Raw genomic sequence first — 7319 nt, forward strand, 5'->3', positions numbered from 1 at the left:
GTTTGGAAAGCTGGAAGAACATCAGCAAGAATTAGAAAATCTTGAAAAGTTTGAGAACAAAAGTAAGAAGGAAAAGGAGAAGAAGAGAGACAAAGAGGGAGAGAAGAAGCCAATAGCTCTTGTGGCCTCTAGCTCTAAGTCCTCACGAAAAGAGCAAAGTGACAATGACTCTAGTAGTGACAAAGATTCGGATGATGAGGAAATGGGACTGTTTATAAGGAGATATAATAAATTCATTCGAAAGAATGGAGTCAAGCATTCCGACAAAAATTTCATGAAGTTTTGAAGACAATCTACTGATTTAAAACAGAAAGAGTATAAGAAGAGTAGAGGAAAAGGATCTTGTTTTAATTGTGGTAAATCCGGACATTATAAAACAGATTGTCCTATGAAGTATAAGGATCAAGGAAAAGCTCCACCAAAAGGGTACAACAAACAAAGAAGAGCTTACATTGCATGGGAAAGTGATAGTGATTCATCAAGCACACAAAGTTCAAGTGATAGTGATGAAACCGCAAATCTGTGCCTTATGGCTCACACCAAAAATCTGCCATACCACAAGAAGAAAACCAATGACAAAAAGGTAAAACAAGCCTATTATAATAATTTCTCTTCTATGTCTTTTTCCGAACTGAAAATAGCTTTTGAAAAACTGCATAACGAAGCTGTAGATGCTTTTAAAAGATTATCTTCCGATAAACAAATTTTTTCATTTCTGGAAGGTAAAGTTTACAAAGCTGAAAATAATTTAGAAAGGTTAAAAGCTAGTATTGCAGAAAATTCAAAAACTATTGACATTGATGGATGTAGTAAAGTTAGGTATTGTGAAGCTTGTCACATTTGGCAACAAGAAGTAAACACTCTCAAGGTCAAATTGGAAAAAGCTTTACAGCCTAAGGTTACTTATGCCGTTGACTCTAGGTTGTTTAAGAAGTCATTAAATCCACCATATGCAAAATACTCTTTTATTCCAAAGGATTTAATGAACAAGAATAAACAAACACGTCATCATGGTTTATGCCATTATTGTTGTCGTGCTGGCCATACCATTGAGAAATGCAAGTTTAGGAGATTTCTTGTTCCTAAAGGCATTTATCAATGGAAGCCAAAAGGCAACCATGTTAGCACTTACCCACTTGGACCCAATGAAACTTGGGTACCAACTTCTCTCTTTTGATATTGTAGGATGAGTGCCTTGCTTCCGTAGATAGAAGATGGTTTCTTGACAGTGGTTGCTCAAGGCACATGACCGGTGATATATCGCTTTTTATAGACTTCAAAGCAAAGAAGAAGGGATATGTTACTTACGGAGACAATAACAAAGGAGCTATACTTGGCAAAGGTAGTGTAGAAGACATACTCAAGGAAGCTGTTATGGAAACTGATCAGTCCAGAACAGTTGCCCATGAGAAGGAGGAAGATACTAGTCATGAAGAAGATGAGGAAGAAAGGACAGCTGAAGTGAATGACCTTCCACCAGCTTGGAAATCTTCAAAGGACCATCCTATTGACAACATCTTGGGAGATATTTCAAAGGGAGTAATGACTCGTTCTAAGATAAGTAATTTTTGTTCTCACTTCGCTTTTGTTTCACAAGTAGAACCTAAAAACGCCAAAGAGGCCTTGATTGATGAATGTTGGCTAATGGCCATGCAAGAAGAGCTTAATCAATTTAAAAGAAATGAAGTTTGGGAACTTGTCCCGCGTCCGCGAGATCATCATATCATAGGTACTAAATGGGTTTTTAGAAATAAGCTTGATGAAAACGGAGTGATAACTAGGAACAAGGCACGTTTAGTAGCACAAGGGTATAACCAAGAGGATGGCATAGACTATGAGGAAACTTATGCTCCAGTTGCTCGCCTTGAAGCTATACGTCTCTTGCTTGCCTATGCGTGTTCTAATAATTTTAAGATTTACCAAATGGACGTAAAGAGTGCGTTTCTAAATGATGTCATAAATGAAGAGGTATATGTCTCACAACCTCCTGGTTTTGAGAATGCTGAAAATCCAGATCATGTTTACAAATTAAAACGAGCTTTGTATGGTCTAAAACAAGCCCCTCGGGTTTGGTATGAAAGGCTTAGCAAGTTTCTAATTAATCATGGATATTCAAGAGGTAAAGTGGATAATACTCTCTTTATTAAACACAAGGGAAAACATATTCTTTTAGTTCAAGTTTATGTAGACGATATAATTTTTGGTTCAACTAACATACACTTGGTCGAAGAATTTTCTAAGGTTATGCAGGGTGAATTTGAGATGAGTCTTATGGAGGAGCTGAATTACTTCCTAGGTCTTCAAATAAAGCAACTTGATGAGGGTACAGCAGTATGTCAAACAAAGTACTGCAGAGAACTACTCAAGCGCTTTGGAATGAACGACTCAAAATCAATTGACACCCCTATGCCTACCAATGGAAATCTAGATAAAGATGAGCATGGTAAGAGTGTAGATGTCAAAAAGTTTAGAGGTATGATAGGGTCTCTTCTTTATCTTTCTGCTTCTAGACCTGACATCATGTTTAGTGTTTGTATGTGTGCACGATATCAATCAAATCCTAAGGAATCACACCTTAAAGCTGTTAAGCGTATATTTAGATATCTTCATGGAACATCTAAATATGGGCTTTGGTATTCCAAAGGAAGTGATTGTAGCTTAGTAGGTTACTCCGATTCTGATTTTGCTGGTTGCAAATCAAATAGGAAAAGCACGAGTGGTACATGTCACCTGTTTTCAAACTCCTTGGTAAGTTGGCATAGCAAAAAGCAGGTATCTGTGGCTTTGTCAACTGCAGAGGTTGAGTACGTTGCAGCCGGTAGTTGTTGCGCTCAGATTTTGTGGCTAAAGCAACAACTACAAGACTTTAACATTCAACTCAAACGTATTCCAATAAAATGTGACAACACTAGTGCCATAAACCTTACTAAAAATCTTGTTTTACACTCACGCACTAAACACATAGAGATTAGACATCACTTTCTTCGCGATCATGTTGAAAAAGAAGACGTTGTATTTGAGCATGTTGATTCTAAAAACCAACTTGCTGACATTTTCACTAAACCTTTGGCAACGGAACCGTTCTTCAACATTCTTCGTGAATTAGGGATCTTAGATCTATCTCCATTGATGTCTTAAGCATGTTTGTTCTTATTTATATTATGCCTCACCCTGGTTGATGAGAGTTGTTTTAGATTTCATTTATACCTCACAAGGTTACATCAACAGAGGTAATATCACTCCTTTCTATATCTCTTTTAGAACTATGTGATTGTGTATGTTAGAACAAAACTCCTTATTTTCGTTTATGTGATTTTTTTTGCATATATTGTTTGAACATAAATATCTTATTTGTGAATTATACTTGAGCATCATTATCATGACATGCTTCATAATGCATAACCATACTGCATAAAATTTAATTAAAATTTGGTTTAGCATCAGTATGTATCGATCCAAAAATGTATGTATCGATTCATGTCTTCTTCATTTCACATTTGTCAAAATTGGTTCAGTATGTATCGATCCATTCGTCGTTTGTATCGATACATAAACCTTTTTAAAAACAAAAACTCGTGACATGGATCGATTCATTCCCACATGTATCGATACATACTGATTGCTTTTGGATTAAATGCATTTTATTTCATTCATGGATCGACACATCAACAATTTTTATCACATCTCTTCACAAGCTTGGTATTAGCTGCTCTCCTACCTCTCAAAACCTGCGGCTAACCCTAATCCCCTTCATCATCTTTCTCTCCAAAACCCTAAATTCATCTCTCTGTTCTGCAACTTCTCTTCACCATGCCTCCAAGAATCATTCCTGCTAGAGCAAAGGGAAAAGGAAAAGGAAAGGAACCGGTTGGCACTTCTCAGCAGTTACCAGTTATTCCTCCTAATGCCTTAGATTTGCTTCATCCTGCCATTGCTACTGAGTTTGAGGATTCTTTCAAGACAAGGTTAGTTATGAAACCCCATGTCTTCGATAAACATGATGTTGTTCGTCTGCATCTCAATGATGTAGTTGATCTCCTAAATGCACAAAAACTTGGCTCCTTTTTAACTACAAAGGATGCTTACCATGAGGATTTTATCCGTGCATTTTATGCTGGCTTACAATCTGGTAAAGGATATATGTTTAAGTGTTCTATTGGTGTCAGAACCTATACTTTTGAGGCGGGTGATTGGGAAACAGTGTTTCAAATTCCGCTTCCGTCGCGTAATTTCAAGTCTTGCCATGACTTGAAGTTTGATACTGACTTTAACGTGAAGGAGTTTACTCCATCTATCTTGAAACTGGACAGACCACTGGGTGAGGATGAACAGGTTACGTCTGGTATGATTAAGCAAATTCCCCGTATACTTCATTGGATTATCTCGCACATCCTGCGTCCAGTAAACAGTGGACATTCTAGGTTAGACAGGGCAAGCATTCATCTCCTGTACATTCTTCAAAATAAGGTTCCCTTGAATTGGGCATATTACTTCGTAAAGCGTCTCTTCTTCGTGCGTAACAGTGCTAAGAACGTTGCTCTTGGTTATGCGTCTCAAATCATGAAAATTCTTAAGTTCTGGAATGTTGCAATCCCTTTAGTTCCTCTCATATCACTATCTGCTGCTCAAGAGTTTGTGTAACATCCCGATTAAAATAAGAGAATTATTTAATTGAGTTAATATTATTTTATTAATTTAATTAAATAAAGTTGAATTATTGGATTATTATTATTATTATTATAGATGTTATTTATTTTAATAATAATTAAATAAATAAATAAATGGAATATGAAGAGTGGAAGGGTAAAAGTGGAAATTGGATAAAAGAGGAAAAAGGGAGAACTCAGAATTGTTTTTCACGTGTTGTTGCCTCAGAGTCAGAAAAAGGGAAAAAGCTGAAGAGAAAGAGAAGGAAGAGGAAAAGGCCAAAGATTGCTCAGAGCTTCCTTCAATCCAAAGAGGTAAGGGGTCTGAACCATTATTAAACGATAATATGCGAGCAATTTCGTGTTATCTGTGTGATTGTTGATGGATTTTGGGAATTTTAGGGAGATTGGGAGAGTTGGGATTTTGATGGAAAATGCATCGATCTGTGAGTTTTGTTGTGTTATATGCCCTGTAATCGAAGTATGTTGTGTATATATGTCTGTTAAATGTCGATTTTGGTTTGTTAGCTGTGGGGTACGGGTTATGGCAAGTAGAGGAGCAAAGCTGCGCTGAATTCTGCAGCAGAGGGTTCTGGTTGCGCGCGATTCGCGGCGCGAAGCCTAGTTCGCGGCGCGAACTGGGCAGGGTTCAGAAGGAGTTCTGTAATTCGCTGTTCGCGACGCGAACCCTGCTTCGCGGCGCGTACTGAAGCGAAATAGGTTGTTCGCGACGCGATCCTTCGTTCGCGGCGCGAACTGTGTTGTATTGGGGAGTTCGCGGCGCGTCCCTATGTTGGCGGCGCGAACTGGAGAAATGCAGAAGCCAATGTTGGTAGGTTTTGAGTACGTTGAGTTGCGAGACTCTTAGTAAGTCACTGTAGTTGTACTATAAACAATTAATAGTGATTACATGATTGCGTGTGAGGTGTTATGATGATGATATGTTGAATTTATGTGTTTAATTATGAATGTGTTATGTGGCGATGTGATATCGTTATGATGTTGTTGTTGTTTTGTTGAGTTGTATGTCATGATATTAATGATGATGATAACATGACTATAAGATGTTGTTGTGCGATGATGATTATGAAGCATGTTTGATGTGCATGCATTCATGAGAGGCCGATGCCTAGTGATGAACGGACATGAGTTCCAATGATGTTGTTGACTCCGGGCTTGTTGAGAGGCTTGGTTCCTTACGGGGGACTCGGATTCTATGGTGATGAATCTGGGAGTGGTGATCCTGTAGCGATCACAAAATGGGTATACCGAGTCGTGTTGAGTCATGCATGGGTGTGTGCATTGCATTTGATGTGTTGTTTTGTTGATGTTCATGAGTTTGTTGATTTTGATGATGATGATGAGTTGTGTTGGCATATGTGAAATTTATAATTGTGTTTATATTTCTGTCGTTATATTATTATTTAATAATGTAATTCTCACCCCTTCTGCATGTGTTTATGTTCATCTATAATGAGCAATGTGCAGATAAAGAGGAGTAGCTTTTGTTGAGGTTCGAAGAATAAGTGTAGAATTATTCTACCGAGTCGAGTCAAATGCTCTGGTCATGTGACACCGGGGATTATGGGATTCGATAGCCAAATTATTTTTACCTACGTTGTTTATGATGAATAATTGTTGAGATGTTTTGTTGAGATAATGTTGAAACATTTTTACGAATTATTATATGATGAATAATAATGATTGTGTTGTTGTCCGCTGCGAAGTTTTAAATACTGCATAATATGTTTTATGTTGTAATGTAATGAGTGTTATGTTGTAAGAAATGTAAACTCTTCTACATGTTGTACTCTGATAAAATATATAAATATGTCGTTTGGGTAGAAGGGTGTTACATTAGTGGTATCAGAGCATGGTCAGTCCAGTCGAGTCGTAGTGTGAGGTTTTCCCTGTTGGTCGATTAGTGTGAATGACACTGTCGATATTTAACGGTTGTGGTTGTGTTGTGCAGAGTATGGCTGGAGAAAATGACCGTGCGATTGCTGAAGCTTTGGCTGCTATGGCGCAGGCTATGCAGGCGCAGCAGAATCCGCCGGTCGACGAGTTTAGGAATTTGGGAAGGTTTCTGAAGAATAACCCTCCTACATTCAAAGGGCGCTATGATCCAGATGGTGCTCAGATTTGGCTGAAGGAAATTGAGAAGATTTTCCGGGTGATGACGTGTACTGAAGCACAGAAGGTGCAGTTTGGTACGCATATGTTATCTGAAGAGGCTGAGAACTGGTGGGATAACACTCGTCAGAGGATTGCAGTACCAGGTGCTGAGATGACTTGGGAGAGGTTCAAGACGGCCTTTCTGGAGAAATATTTTCCTGCTGATGTGCGATGTAAGAAGGAGATGGAATTTCTAGGACTGAAACAGGGTAACATGTCTGTTGCTGATTACGCTTCGAAGTTTGAGGAGCTAGTGCAGTATTGTCCTCATTACAATAATGCTGATGCTGAGGAATCCAAGTGTGTCAAGTTTGAGAATGGGTTGCGTCCAGAGATCAAACAAGGCATTGGTTACCAGGAGATTCGTAGGTTTCCTACACTGGTTAACAAGTGCAGGATATTTGATGAAGATAGTAAGGCTAGGACTGCTCACTACAAGAGTCTTAGTGAGAAGAAGAATAAGGATCGTGGTAGTCCTTATACATCTCCGAATGGTAA

Source organism: Lathyrus oleraceus, unplaced genomic scaffold, assembly GCF_024323335.1.
Source record: "Lathyrus oleraceus cultivar Zhongwan6 unplaced genomic scaffold, CAAS_Psat_ZW6_1.0 chrUn0004, whole genome shotgun sequence".
Classification (NCBI taxonomy): domain Eukaryota; kingdom Viridiplantae; phylum Streptophyta; class Magnoliopsida; order Fabales; family Fabaceae; genus Lathyrus; species Lathyrus oleraceus.